Source organism: Amborella trichopoda, chromosome 9, assembly GCF_054954075.1.
Source record: "Amborella trichopoda isolate Santa Cruz 75 chromosome 9, AtrichopodaSantaCruz75HAP2 v2.0, whole genome shotgun sequence".
In the NCBI taxonomy this organism is placed as follows: domain Eukaryota; kingdom Viridiplantae; phylum Streptophyta; class Magnoliopsida; order Amborellales; family Amborellaceae; genus Amborella; species Amborella trichopoda.
In genome coordinates this window covers 37,444,322-37,458,844 of record NC_142344.1, presented here as the reverse complement: position 1 = coordinate 37,458,844, position 14,523 = coordinate 37,444,322, and positions in this window count along the sequence as shown.

The window sequence follows — 14,523 nt, the reverse complement described above, 5'->3', positions numbered from 1 at the left end:
TATAGACTACAAGTTCTCCCTTAGAAACGAACCAATATCACCTAGACCTGATGCAACCACAGCTCTATGGTGCATAGGAGTAATCTCTCACACATGTACGCGTTTTACCCTGAAGGTGGTTTGCTTTTCCGATACAGCTATTATATGTACATACCATGTGAAGGTTCAATGATGAGGCTTTGGCCCTCATCACTATAGGTCAACCATCACACACAAGGGTCACACAGTCCCTCGGCTCACTTATCCAGGCAACTCTTACTCATCAAAGAATGACCCAGAAAACCCTCATCAGTTTAGTTCTATGCCCATGCATCATGGGTTTTCTAACTCGACTGGCCTAGCACATCAAGCCAAGTCTGAGTATCGACAAATCGAATTTGCCTAGTAAGGTCCACTAAGGAACACACTCCCACTGAGTTTATATTCCACTATATCATAATATTAGTTACAAGCTCTCATAAGGCCTTTAATGGCCACAGAAACCCAACAGAATGAAGGGTAGGACAAAAGTTATGCCTTTACCTCACAAACGGTAGCTGGAAAGGCCGAAGATATTCCTCTCTCTAGGTGATGTTCCCGGATATTCCTATCTCTTAGTGATTGCTCCTCTTTTCCTAAAATGGTGATATTTTATTCAAACTTGGTAAGGGATTAGACATAAGTGTTTTACCCTCTCATCTTTTGTGGGTGAATGCAATTAATAAGGGGTTCACTTCACAAGGACCATGGGAATTTTATCACCCTAAGATATATATATATATATATATATATATATATATATATATATAATTTAAGCTTTCTATATCTCCTCTACTGTATAAAATTTATATACTTCCCCTATCTAACCATCCATTCTAAATGCACAACTGAGATGTCCCCAATCACAATGTCACGCCTCTACAATTTTATTTTTAATTTTTTTTAAAAAAATTTTGACACCAAATTTTGGACATCCACTCCTCTCTTAAACTCATACCGGTAAAAAAAATATAAAAATAATATTCCCAATAAAATAAAATGATGAAAATACCTTTGAAAGTTTTAGGGGTATTTTGGTTATTATATTTTATTGAAAATATTTTTTTTTATTATTGTTTTTAAGTGTGTCCCATTGAGATGATGGTACCTGCCTAGTTTCTTATTCATAAAATTTATAAAAAATAATAAAAAATAATATACTCTAACGTGTGGGATCTAAATCAAATGCTCAGTGACTCACTTGATCTAAGTGGGACGGATGGATGAGGGGAAAATATATATCTTCCTCATACATCCCATATATAAAATGCCCTCGATACTTGTTTAGGGTGTCTGACTTGTTCAACAACATGCATTGTTATATTTTTAACGTATTTGCCTTATATCCTAAATTGTGTAGTACTCATATTAGCAAACCCCAAACCGGCCAAAAATAGTGAATATGAAAAGAAAAAAAGATTTCAAGTCCGCAAAATAGTGTATCTTGCAACATATTATCTAGACCGTCCATTTTCAAAATTTTCATGTGTTGATAGATCTACTTTATTTGAACCAATTTTAGAGTTTAAAATTTTATAATTAGAGATAAAAACAGATTCTCAAGCCATCCTAAGAATTTTTGTATCAAATTATATTTATGATAAAATTTAGAAGTGCGCCTTAATTGGATTGTTTAGGGTTGCAACCTTATGCAAACCACACCCAGTAAGTAAATGAAAAGCAGTCTACGAGTCAGGGGTTGCATCTACTTTTGCGTCCCCTGTGATATCAACCATCCATGTTAAGATGGATGTAAAGTTGTGGCCCTTCTTAAAAGAATAAAATCTGACAGTTCAAATTTTTCTCCAAAAAAATATCTTTTAATTTTTGAAAAAAATACTCTAATTGATCATCTCAACATCGAGATTTATGAATATCAAAAAAAAAAAATTTTGAGTCCCAAAAATAGTGCATCTTGCAACACATTATCTAGACCGTCCATTTTCAAGATTTTCATATATTTATAGATCTACTTAATTTTAACTATTTTTGGAATTTAAAAGTTTCTAATTAGGTATGAAAATAGATTTTAAGATAATACTAAGAATTGTTTACAACAAAATTACATGTGATGATAAAATTTTAAGGTGCGCCTTAATTGGATTGTTTAAGGTTCCAACCTTATAGAAACCGCACCCTCTCTCTCTCTCTCTCTCTCTCTCTCTCTATATATATATATATATATATATATATATATATATATATATATAGAAAAAAGCTGGGATTAACCCACTAGCTCATTTGAACATATGAGCCCGACGGCCCAGATTGAATCTAAGCTGATCTGACGATCACGGATGTCCGGTAAGTTTTTGAATTTTAAGTTTTTTCTACAAATTCAAATCACTTAAAATTTTAATTGTATGTTCATAAATAATATTTCAATCTTTGAAAAATATCAAAAAAATATTTTACATGAAATAAATTGAACAAAATACCCTTTAAAAGTTTCAAGGGTATTTTGATCATTTTAATTTTTGCGAATAACTATTTTATATTTTTGTTAGGTGCGTCTTAATGAGAAGAACACACGCCTAAAATTTTAAGGGATTTGGATTTGTAAGAAAAAAATTAAAATTCAAACACTAAATGAAGTCGTGACCGTCAGATCGGCCCGGATTCAATCTGGGCTGTTGGGCTCATATGTTCATATGAGCTAGTGGGTTAATTCCAGCTTTTTCTATATATATATATATATATATATATATATATATATATATATATATATATATATATATAGATGAATAATAAGGTCTAAATTCCATCCAAACACTATAAAAAAGAGAGACCACATATATACTTTGGTGTCTAGGACTCATAGAAACCCTATCCCTAAGTGAATAACAGTGCTCGTGAAAAAGGAATTTGGCTAGATGATAAGCTTTTCGAAGAATTTAAGTAATGGGAAATTTAATGAACAAGTGAAAACCATTGAATGCATGTATTTCATTGCTTTTTGTGTGAACAAAAAATGTCCTCCTCACTAGCGGAAAAGTACGATAAAGAAAGAAGCAACATAGGGTGGGCCTTCACTTGAGAAAAACCAATGAAAGAAAATATTTGGTGAAAAAGATAGCCAATTTAAAGTGAATCTCAATTTTGCCACATACATATTCCAATGAACATGAATCACATAAGGCCCCGTCTGGAAAGGCCATTTATTAGCAATGAAGTCTATTTACTCCCATATCCATTGAAACAGTTTAGTGTCCACTCTACCTTCCAAGATAACGGCCCCAACACACCCACAAGGATAAGGCAAGAATACGTCTTGCACATGTTTCCGAGCAAATATAAGGGCCAGATTGGATGGGCCACTCAATGAGATTTCTATAACTTTCATCTTGTAGTTGGGAAAAATTACACCAACTCATTTGTGTCAGTAACTTTTGGAACTATGCGGGTGTAGAAATGCTACCAAATAGTTTTTATTTGGTTATGGGAAAGTGGGAAGCCACCACATAATGTGATGGAGGAAAAAATTACACTTAGTTTTAATATTTATTCAATTTTAAAGGATATGTATTTTTATTTTAGTTTTAGAGTTTAAATCTAGGGTTTTTCAGTTTCTAGGAACTCTAAGGACTTTTTAGATATTTTAATTGAAGAAAAATTTTATACAGAGCTGATACTCTAAATAATCAAATTCGAGCCTGCCGCTAAAATTTTTACTAGAAGAGGTTGTTTTGATGCTCAAATATCCTCAGATTGATCATCTCGACATCAAGATGTATGAACATGAGAAAAAACATGGATTCCAAGTTTTGGAAATAGTGCATTTTGTAATGCAGTTTTGGATCGTCAATTTTCAAGATTTTCAAGTTTTCATAGATCTATCGATCTACACTATTTTTGAAGCTTTAAACTTTATAAATAAAGATGAAAATATATACTAAGGCTATCACAAAGATTATCAGTATTGAAACCACAATTTTCTACACTATTTGAAGGTAGGCTCTAATTTGTTTGTTTAGAGCCTAGGCTCCACACAAACCGCACCCTTTAATTAAACTTACTGAATTTAGTTTTAAGTTATACTTAAGTTATGGCCTTTTGATCTAAAGTTAGTTGTATGGATAAATATTGTCCAAAAAAAATAATTTCTCAATATAAATAAGGGCATGGATAGGCTAGAGAGTCATTCATGCCTTCATCTTTAAGAAATACAAGACTTTGTCTAGAAAATTACTGTCTAAAAAATACAAGACTTTGTCATGGATGGGCTAGAGAGTCATTCACATTCCTCTTACTAATTTTTTTAAGTTTCTTCAAGTTCTCCTTGCATCAAGTGGTATTAGAGCCCGCGATCCACACAAAATTTATTGTAGCGGCACAGAAGTTATTGTAGCAGTATGGAAATTAATGTAGTAGTATGGAAGTTACTGTAGTACTACTTTTTTTTGGTATCTTAGGTCAACAACAAAGAGGATAAGTTCTAGTGGGTTCTAGAGTTTGTTGATTTTGGCCAAAGTTTGTCCAAAACAACCAAGATCTTGTTGATTTCAGCAATTTTTGTTGATTATTTGCCTAGGGTTTATGATTTCGGTGAACCTACGCCAGTGAGAAAGGGCCATAGAAGGGGGGTTTTTGTAGATCTGCTTCGTGATCCCTTAGATGACAGAATTGAGGAACTTGAAAGGCAAGTTCAACAACTGTCGCAACTATTTGCGAGCCTCAATAATGGATAAGACGGTGATCCTTCAACCCAAGGGGATCTCGAGTACAAACCTTTCTACTTTTACATGCCGCGTATAGAGTCGGGTGATAAGGATAGCGACAGAAGACCTGGATGTGTGAATCATTACTCTAGGGTTTTCGATTTGATGGATAATACTTTTTATTTTGACACAAATTGTATCGAAAGTCTACAAGTTGTTGATTAGAATTCACCACCAATCTTCGATATATACTCAGAAGAAGAACAATATTTCTTAAGAGATCAAATTTATGATTAAGGATTAAGATGATGGTGAAGATATTTTAAAAGAGAGGGAAGAATATAGAGAGAAAGCAACAGGAGGATTGATCCAAATCATGCCCTTTGAAGATCTCATCAATATTGAAGAGTTGGAGAGTTCAACAAATTTAGGGCATTGGAATCAGAGTAGCGTAATGGAAAAATAGTCGTCTCAACCACAAATTATGGCTTTGATTATAGAAAGTGATCAAATATTGAGAAAACCACTAAAGTCTAGAAAATTCAGTGTCAAGTATCTTACATAATTTCCAATGGGAGTTAATGAATAACTAGATTTAATAAATTTGCATGGATTCCTTAATATGCACACCATAACCCATTTCTGAACGAATTTTTTTACCTCGAATAATATTTGGGCTGAAAAAAGAAAAAAATAAAGAATGTGGTTTAGATGCTGAATTCATCTTAGAATACTTCAAAACTCGATGACGAGTTTTCTCCAAAAAGGGGAGAATGATGGAGGAAAAATTATCCTTACTTTTAATTTTTATTCAATTTTAAAAGATATATATTGTGATTTTAACTTTAGGGTTTAAAATTAAGGCTATCAGTTTCTAGGAACTCTAAAAAAAATTTAGATATTTTAATTAAAGTTAGGAAGTTTAGTTTCAAGTTATAGTTATGTTAAGACCTTTTGGTCAAAAGTTAGTTGTATAGATAAATACTATACAAAAAAGTAAATTTTCAATATAAATAAGAGCATAAATGGGCTAGAGAGTCATTCATGTATTCCTTTTTGAGAAAAAAATGATTTTGTCTTGTAAAAGAAGCCTAAGGGTTGAGCCTTAGGTGGGTGAAAGTTTTAGAGTTTCTCTAAAATTGCTTGTGTCGAGGTGTTTCTTGTTATTTTTTTAAGTTCCTTCAAGTTCTCCCTGCATTACAATACCTATAGGTGAAAATGAATGGTGTTTTTGCCCATAGGATTGGCGCAGTCTATTTTTGTCAGACGACGTGGATTAAAGACCGTCATGGACATAGCATATCCGTCGGTCACCGACATAGCATGTCTGTGACGGGTTTTTTTTCCACACAAAAATTGTACGGAAACTGCTACATATCCTGCATATTCATGATGGTTTTTAGCCAAACCGTCACAGACATAGCATGTCCATGACGGGGCAAAACACTATAACAATTCTTCTATTGGCATTTTTATGACTTTTTTTTCTCTGTGACAGCAACCACATGAAAGTATAAAATGAGACCATGTACCTTTGATACAAGGTGGTCACATTAATCTTAATCATTGGATGTGAAATTGGGTGGCTACAATTATTTCATTGACTAAGCTCAAACTTCAAAAGAAATTTTCTCGAACTTGTGGCACATCCAAGCTATCAAACTTCATCAAATAGTTGTAAACAATAGTGACCACCTTGTAAAAAAGGTTAATGGTCTCATGGTATACAATCCCATGAATTATATGTAATCGACAGCTAAAATTGCTCAGGGTGACAATTGTCACGCCAAAACATTATTTGGTTTATAATATTTTTCTATAAAACCTTCTTGTGTGAAATTTGTGGTGTGTCTCATCTCCTTCCTAGAGGCACACCTGGAAAAAAAAAAAAAAACTATTTCTCGTGAAAATAATTGAGCAAAATGCCCCAAAATGTTTCAGGGGTATTCTAATAATTTTTTTTATAGGAAATATTTTTTATTATTTTTATCACGTGCAGCAATCTCAGATATATGCGTGCCCAAATTTTTCTGCAAAATGGTTTGTAGAGAAATAATTAAAATAAATCACTCTTCCCTTGGTTTAAGATCTGATGCTTAAGAGTCAGCTTGTGACAATGTGACTCAAGTCATCTCAGTAATCTATTCAGATTTGACGCCCGAGATCAGGATTCTTTATTTGCTGGTGGTGTCACATGGAAAGCTTTCCCTTTGGTTTGGGAATTGTCAGAAGAAAAAAAATTCCATTTCTCTCATTTTATTATAGTATGACAAGAAACTAGTACTGGCAATTTTGACCATCCAAATTTATATATTTTTTTAAAGCATTGTATATTTTGAGTTCATTTATTTTTTGGTACAAAGAATTTAACTATTGGATGTGAAATGCGGTAGAGAAAGTATGTTTCAGGATTCACGAAATTCTATTTTGGACTTTGTGCCTAAAGAATAATACATCCTCAACCACTTGATTTCAATCCCAACTCTCGATAATGATTGAAATCTCCTCATATCAAAAGTGAATGGTCTCACCATATACATTTTCTAAAGAGTGTAGTTTCTTAATAGGGTGTGATTTGTACAAGAGTGATGCCCATAACAATCAAAGTAAGGGGCACCTTCAAAGAGGGCCAAAATATCTTGTTTCAGTATCAGAATCCTCTATGATGGCTTGAAAATTTATTTTCATATTTAATTATAAAATTTAAAGATAAAAAAATTGTGTTGATCGAGCAGATCTATGGATACTTAAAAAAATAAAAAATTGACAGTATAGATAATTCCTTACTAGATGCAATATTCTACGACTTGAAATCTATTTTTTATCCGGTCCATATATCTTGAGATCAAGATGATCGAATTTCAAGCTTTTTCAGCATTAAAACAACCTCTCCTAATGAATTTTTAAATGCGCCTTGCTTTGATTGTCTAGGGCCTCACCCTTATATAAATGTTTTCCTTCTTAATAACATGCCTAGTCCACATGGTATTAATATAGCAAGAAAAAATCTAGCCCACGAAAGCGAAATAGTACTAGCTATTCTCCGGACCTTAGGGCTAGTTTGGATCCTAGGGTAAACAAAACCGTGTTTTGGATCATAACATGGTTGTGCAAACCTTGGTTATACCAAAAACCTGATTATTGAGAAATGACTGTTTGGATAGCTTGTAGATAATACCCAGATTATGCAAATCCCTCGTTTGGGTCATTTATTTGCGTAACTTGGGTTTATACTATTTAGGAGTAGGCAAAATATTTTCATATGAAAATTACAATACACATTTTTGGTATGCAACAATACATATAAAAAAAACTCCTATTATAAAAAATTGAGAAAATTACATACATATCAATTATACTTTACGTTATTACGGTTACACAAAATAGTTTCTGTTATTACACAACTATCCGTTTTTACTTTTCATAATGCTATTTTTTAAAAAGACAACTTTGCCCCTTTTTCAGATGCTCAACATCCGAAAAAGTGAAATTTTCGGATGTTCAACATTCGAAAATGGGCTTTTAAAAAAAACATTCAATTTACTATTTTTAGATGTTCAACATCCGAAAATTTCATATTTTCGGATGTTTAACATCCAAAAATTTCATATTTTCCGATGTTGAACATCCGAAAATAGAGCGAACAGTGTATTTCACTTCGTCTTCTCTATTTTCTATGTTTTTGTTCATTGTTTCAGAGTGCTTCATGTGTGAGTGATTTTGTGCACCTATTTGATCTTCTATTGGTAAAGAATAGTAGATAGTTCTTAGATATTGATTTTCAACAGTGTACGTTACAATATTTCTTAGATTTTGAAGCAGTTTCACATAGTGAAGATATGTGGGTCGATTTTTGATATTTAGATTGCCACCTGATTTTTTGTTAGGGTTTATACTCAAGCATACTCGTTATTTCTTGTGATTTGGGTATAGATTGATTTAATTTGAGGCTCCATTGTGATTGAATTAGATATTTAAAATTTGAGGGTTTTGAGAACGTGGAATTGTGATCTCTGCAGAAGTATAAATTACTTAAATTTGGGGGTTTATACTATTAGATAGTCTTAAGCACAAATTTGTGTTAGATTTAGTGATATTTTAATAAATTGTTGATTTTTGCAATTGATAGATTGAGTAGCATAAAAATTAAAATTTGTATGTGATTTATGATTCAAGTACACATTTACTTTGAATATTTTGCAAAGTATTTAGTGAGTAAATTTACTTTGGACATATAATTGTGAAATGTATTTATCTATAATCTTTTTTGTTAACTCTAGAAAAAGTTGTGTATTCATCTTAGGTATGTTAAACATATATAGAAAGACATTTCTATGTATGAATCAATGAAATATTTCATAAAATAGCACCATTTACAGATTAATCAAGTACTTCTTCTTTTTGATACTTGTCAAATAGGTAATGCGATTCCGATCTTTTATCATTATAATTTGTCTCATTAGGATTGATATTCATATCTATAGTTAGGAAATTCGTTTTCATGTCTCTTGTGATCCTAATCCTTTCTAGTTGATCTCTTATTGTGGTTGTCTTATCAGACAAATCCTATATATTTCATGACTAGATTTAGGATTGAAGCAAGTATTCAGTTTGAACATTTGAACATTGCATGTGATTTATGTGACTTATATTTTGGATAGAATAATTCGTGATTAGATTTATTTGAGAGCTCATTCGATTTGTAGCATTGTTTCATTGATTCTTTATGCAAATGCATTATGAGGTATTGTTGTCTCGAATTAATTCTATTGCATTATCATGTTCTTTTGATAGAGTAGTATTAGGTTATGGTCTATAACACCAGTTTATCGTCTAAAATTTATAATTTTTTTCTTTTAAGAATAGCATGTCATTATTGTTTGTTTGTTATCCAGTAAATATCTGTATATGTAACCTTATGATTAACATGGTGACCATATGGTATTTCAGTGAATATAAATCGTTTACATCCCGATAGAGGATACCCAAGAGTCTTCAGGACCCTAGTTTGATGCAACTTCATCCTGAACATACATCATATTTTATATGGGAAGGATAGGTATTTGCATAAATTCATTGCCCTTTCTATTAATTTGTTATTTTACAATAAATTGTACTCAGGTTCAAACATTTTATTAGAAGTATATGTATATGTATTGGGACTAATATGGTGTATGTTTGTTGTATTTCAGAAGAAAAAATAAATTAGAATTGATGAGAAGAGTTATCAATTAAATGAATGGAAATTAACAGAAGAGCAAGTTGAATTAGTAAATGCATCTGGGTTAGGTCCCTTGTCTATCTTTCGCTCAGGCCGAATTGATCATCATTTGGTCTCAACTAATGTAGAGAGGTGGCGTTCTGAGACCAACACATTTCATTTCAACATTCATATTGGTGAGATGACACCAACGCTATTTGATGCATACAAGATATTATGACTGGTTGTGGATGGCAACCTAGTTACATGTCGTCCTATCAGTGACCTGCGAAAGTATATAGAAGACAATTTGGGTATAATCCCAGATGACAACCTAACAAGCCTGAGGCATACATGGTTGAAGACAAATTTTAGGGAATCACCACTTGATGCAACCCCTGTTCAAGTTTATAGATATACTCGAGCGTATCTATTTTTCCTCATCAGTGTCACCATATTCATTGATGCATCAGTTTCAACAGTGCCAACAAGGTACTTGCAGTTTTTTGAAGATATTGAGAGAGCCGATACATATGCTTGGGGTGTTGCAGCCCTTACATTCCTCTATTTCTCACTTGGAAAAGCTTGCACTTTCAAGCGAAGACATTTTAATGGTTCAACCCCTCTAATGCAGGTAAAAGTTTTTCTTGGTATATGACATAAGCGTGATAGTTTAGACTGTTTTTCTAACATATTTAATATTTATCATATATTGATCTGCTACAGTGTTTGATCATATGAGCATATTATGCATATGAGGCCCATACTGCATAGTATCTCTTCAAATATGAGGCCCATACCGCATAGTATCTCTTCAAAGATGGGAGCCACCGAAGAAATATCATGGTAATCCACATAACTTAATGCCTCCCATCAGACAAGAATTTGATAACCTCCAACCTAATGAGGTTAGTGTATAATTTGATATTGATTACTTTCAAATATATTTAAGTATTTGTAATTATTTTTATTGACCAATTGCATATCATATAACAAGTAATTTGGAATCCCCATTTCAAGCCTGATGAGGTCATTTCAGATAATAGGCAGCAGGCATATCAAACTGCAATGTGCATTACAACACTGATATTTGACGATATTGTCGAGCCGTACATGCCAGATCAAGTACGCGGGCAATTTGGAGCTAAACAGGGCATTCTTAAGAATCTCTTGGTTGTTAGTAAGAGCGCTAGCAGACAAGGTGGACAGCGAGATTGGCAAATTGTGAATGCAGACAAAATCGCTCATTGGTTGTCTTGCCAAAACCACATGATGCCTGAAATTGTAGAAGATACTGACAATGGGTTGCCCTCAGAGGATTACAAGGCCTCGTACAACCTGGTGTCTCATCCTCTAATACATAATGTCGCTAACCCACCCAAAGATATATTGCAACCTCATATCTAGGAAGAAGAAGATGTGGTTCCTGCTCATGAACCACAGTATATGATGAGACCTCAAGGTTATGATGACCAGTTGATATGTTTATATTAACCTATAAATTCTTATAATATTTTATTTATCTATTAGTTATATAAAATTATTTAAATATATTAATTATGTAATCTTGTTTGAGTTCAGGCATCTACAGTCATGTTAGCAAAGGAACTTACACATAGACATAAGTGGTATCTTGAAGTTTATAATCGTGTTAACAACGCTTTTGAAGCATTGTCTAAGTTTGTGCATATGGATATGGGTGACGTAGAAGCTAGGATGGAAATTTTGCAACGTCAATATAATGACGAAGGTGGACTTGACGAGGCCGGATATGAAGGAGTCGATTAAAGTAGTCGGGCTGTAGAAGACTAGCTTCATCCACACAACCTGCAATAGAAGAACCCAGAAGATATAACATACGAAAGAAACAGTATCAGCCTAAGAGAAGGTTACTCGTGTAATGTAGTCTTGACCCTTGTAAATGTATTGAAACACTTGGTCATTTTGACCGTTGAAATGTATTGGTCATTTTGATCCACCCAATTTATTGAAGTGTCCAATGCGTTAAATCGACAGCGTATTTCTTCCCAAGATAATGGATCTCAAACTGTGTCCATGACAGATATAACTATGTGCAAAAATCGAGTCTTCATCTTCCGCATGGCAAGTAATTCTTGGGCCTTCAGTACTAGCATGCCGCTCCAAGTATTACCTAACTCCCTCTTCTCTTCAAACCTGATCATCAACTGTACCCTTATTTCTTCACACATTGTAATGATCGGCTTCTCTCAAGCCGATAAAATCCAAGCATTGAAAGACTCGACCATGTTTGAGGTAAGATGATTGTATCTAGACCCTGGAAAATTGGCATATGCCCAAAATTTGAGAGGAATATTCTTAATCCAATCATATGTTTTCGGGTCGGTACACTGTATATTAAACATTATTTTTTCAAACCCACCAATGGTGGCTTTACGAACAGCCTTCCAAAACAACATCAACAATACTTTAGTATTTGTTGACCTCTTCATAAAGCCCTTGAAGTTCTCTCCCATATGTCGCATGCAAAATAATGGAAAACATGTGATAAAACATTTTTCTATTACTTCTAGTAGGCTTTTCTGTCGATCTGATATAATGGTTAAGACAGGCAAATTAGGGTACCGATTCAATAGCTCACTCATTATACCTAAAAACCAATACCAACTATGGTAGTTCTCCTTCTCAACCACTATAAATGCCACCCATTATTTGCATCTAGCGCGATAGTGTACAATAAAATGCCTTGATATTTTCCTTTTAGGAATGTTTCTTCAATACCAATTAGTGGCCTGCATCTATTAACAAAACATATGGACGATAAACAATAAATAGTCTTTGGAAACTACTTTCATATGTATAGATGCGAACTTCGATTCTCGGGTTGGTTCTTCTTATCTTCTCACTATACAAGGGGACGTCATGGTATTGTTGTTCATGTGATCCATCTATCATTTCTCTAACAACTTCTTTTTCCCGCCAAGCTTGTATGTAAGAAAGCCTGACCTCGTGAACACGTTGAACATCTTTTACAATATCGTTTGCTTTAATTTTTGGTTGGTCAAGAAGGCGGCCTTTAATCTTTTTTGCCATCCAATCACTACGAGCTAGTGGCTGATGGACCCTCCGCATTGGATCACTACATGTGTGCTTCTTAACCATAGATTTCACTTTAAAGTATGCGATACTGCCAACTCGTAAGCACCACACTTGCCATGTGCATCCCTCTGCCTTGCAACTTGCCCACACCCGTCCTAATTCACTTTTGTTAAATGTTAAAACAAAATTGTTGTGGATTGCAAAATAAACTAGATGATATCGGCATTCATTAATATTTTTAAAAAATTGCCAAACATTTAATTGAACCTCGTTACCAACTCCTCTATATCGACTCTTTAGTGGTTCAATATCCTCCCTATCACGCTCTGGTACGAGCTCAAGGTTGGGTGCCACTTCAATATTTTGATCTTGCTCAGGTAAAGCGTTACGCTGACTATTGACAAAAGATAGAATGTAAGATGAAGTAACAATTTCTGTACATATAAGATTAAAATAAAGCAATTTACAGATGAAAAAATAATTTGTAGATATACCTATTCCTTGAAGATGGTCCCTCAGCAACAAATGCTTGTTGTGGCTCGACAATATATACTACAATTCTTGAATATTCCCCTCCTAACATAAAAGATACATCTATATCATCACTAACATCAATCAAATCAAGCCCACTAGATGGACTTATGTTGTGGTACATAATAGCAAATTTGCTTGGATCACACTTGGTTAAATTAGCAAAATGACTTTTTAGTTCCTCCAAGGAACTATTCCCATTATAATTGGTGACCGTCAGTTTTCGTCCTTTATAAATAACACATCTGTCATCTGCATTCGTCTCAAATGACCCCCCATATCCAAATACCAGTTGCACTCCCGCAGTAGCTATCGTCAATACTACTGTATTAAATGAACAACAAAATTTATGTTACAAAAAATCAATACAAAAAAATTACCAAAAATTGAGATATTTCTAACTAATTTAGGGTTTATAAAATATGAGTATTACATAATAGAATAAAATAGTGTACTACTAAAATTGTGAGTAATAAACATTAAACAAAAGAAAACAACAAATACTCACATAAACACAAAATAAACAACAAATTTTAATACAAACAAACAAGTTTAACAATTATTTAGCCAAAACAAGGAATACAATGTATCAACATTATACAAACAACAAATAATTATGTAAAACAAATAACTTCATCAATATTAAACAAATTCATTTTATTAATAAAAAAGGCACAACAAATATTATTAACAAAATAAAATATCCTAAAAAATAACAGATAATAAACTTCAATTAATCAACCGTAAAAGAAAATAGTAAGAATGGTACCAATCATGTCCAAATAGTAAGTCAATCTCTTTAACTTTGTGGTTTACTGTAATAAGGGACAGTAAAAGGGGTATGATGATTCAATGCTCAGTTTTTTTCAACTTTATAAAAATAAAAATAAATAAGTCTACGCCTGTACGTGGGAAATGTTGGCGCGAAAAATTTCGGATGTTCAACATCCGAAAATATCAGAAATTCGGATGTTGAACATCCGAAAATGACAAAAATCATTATTGGAGCTGCAGCTATTTTCGGATGTTGATCATTCG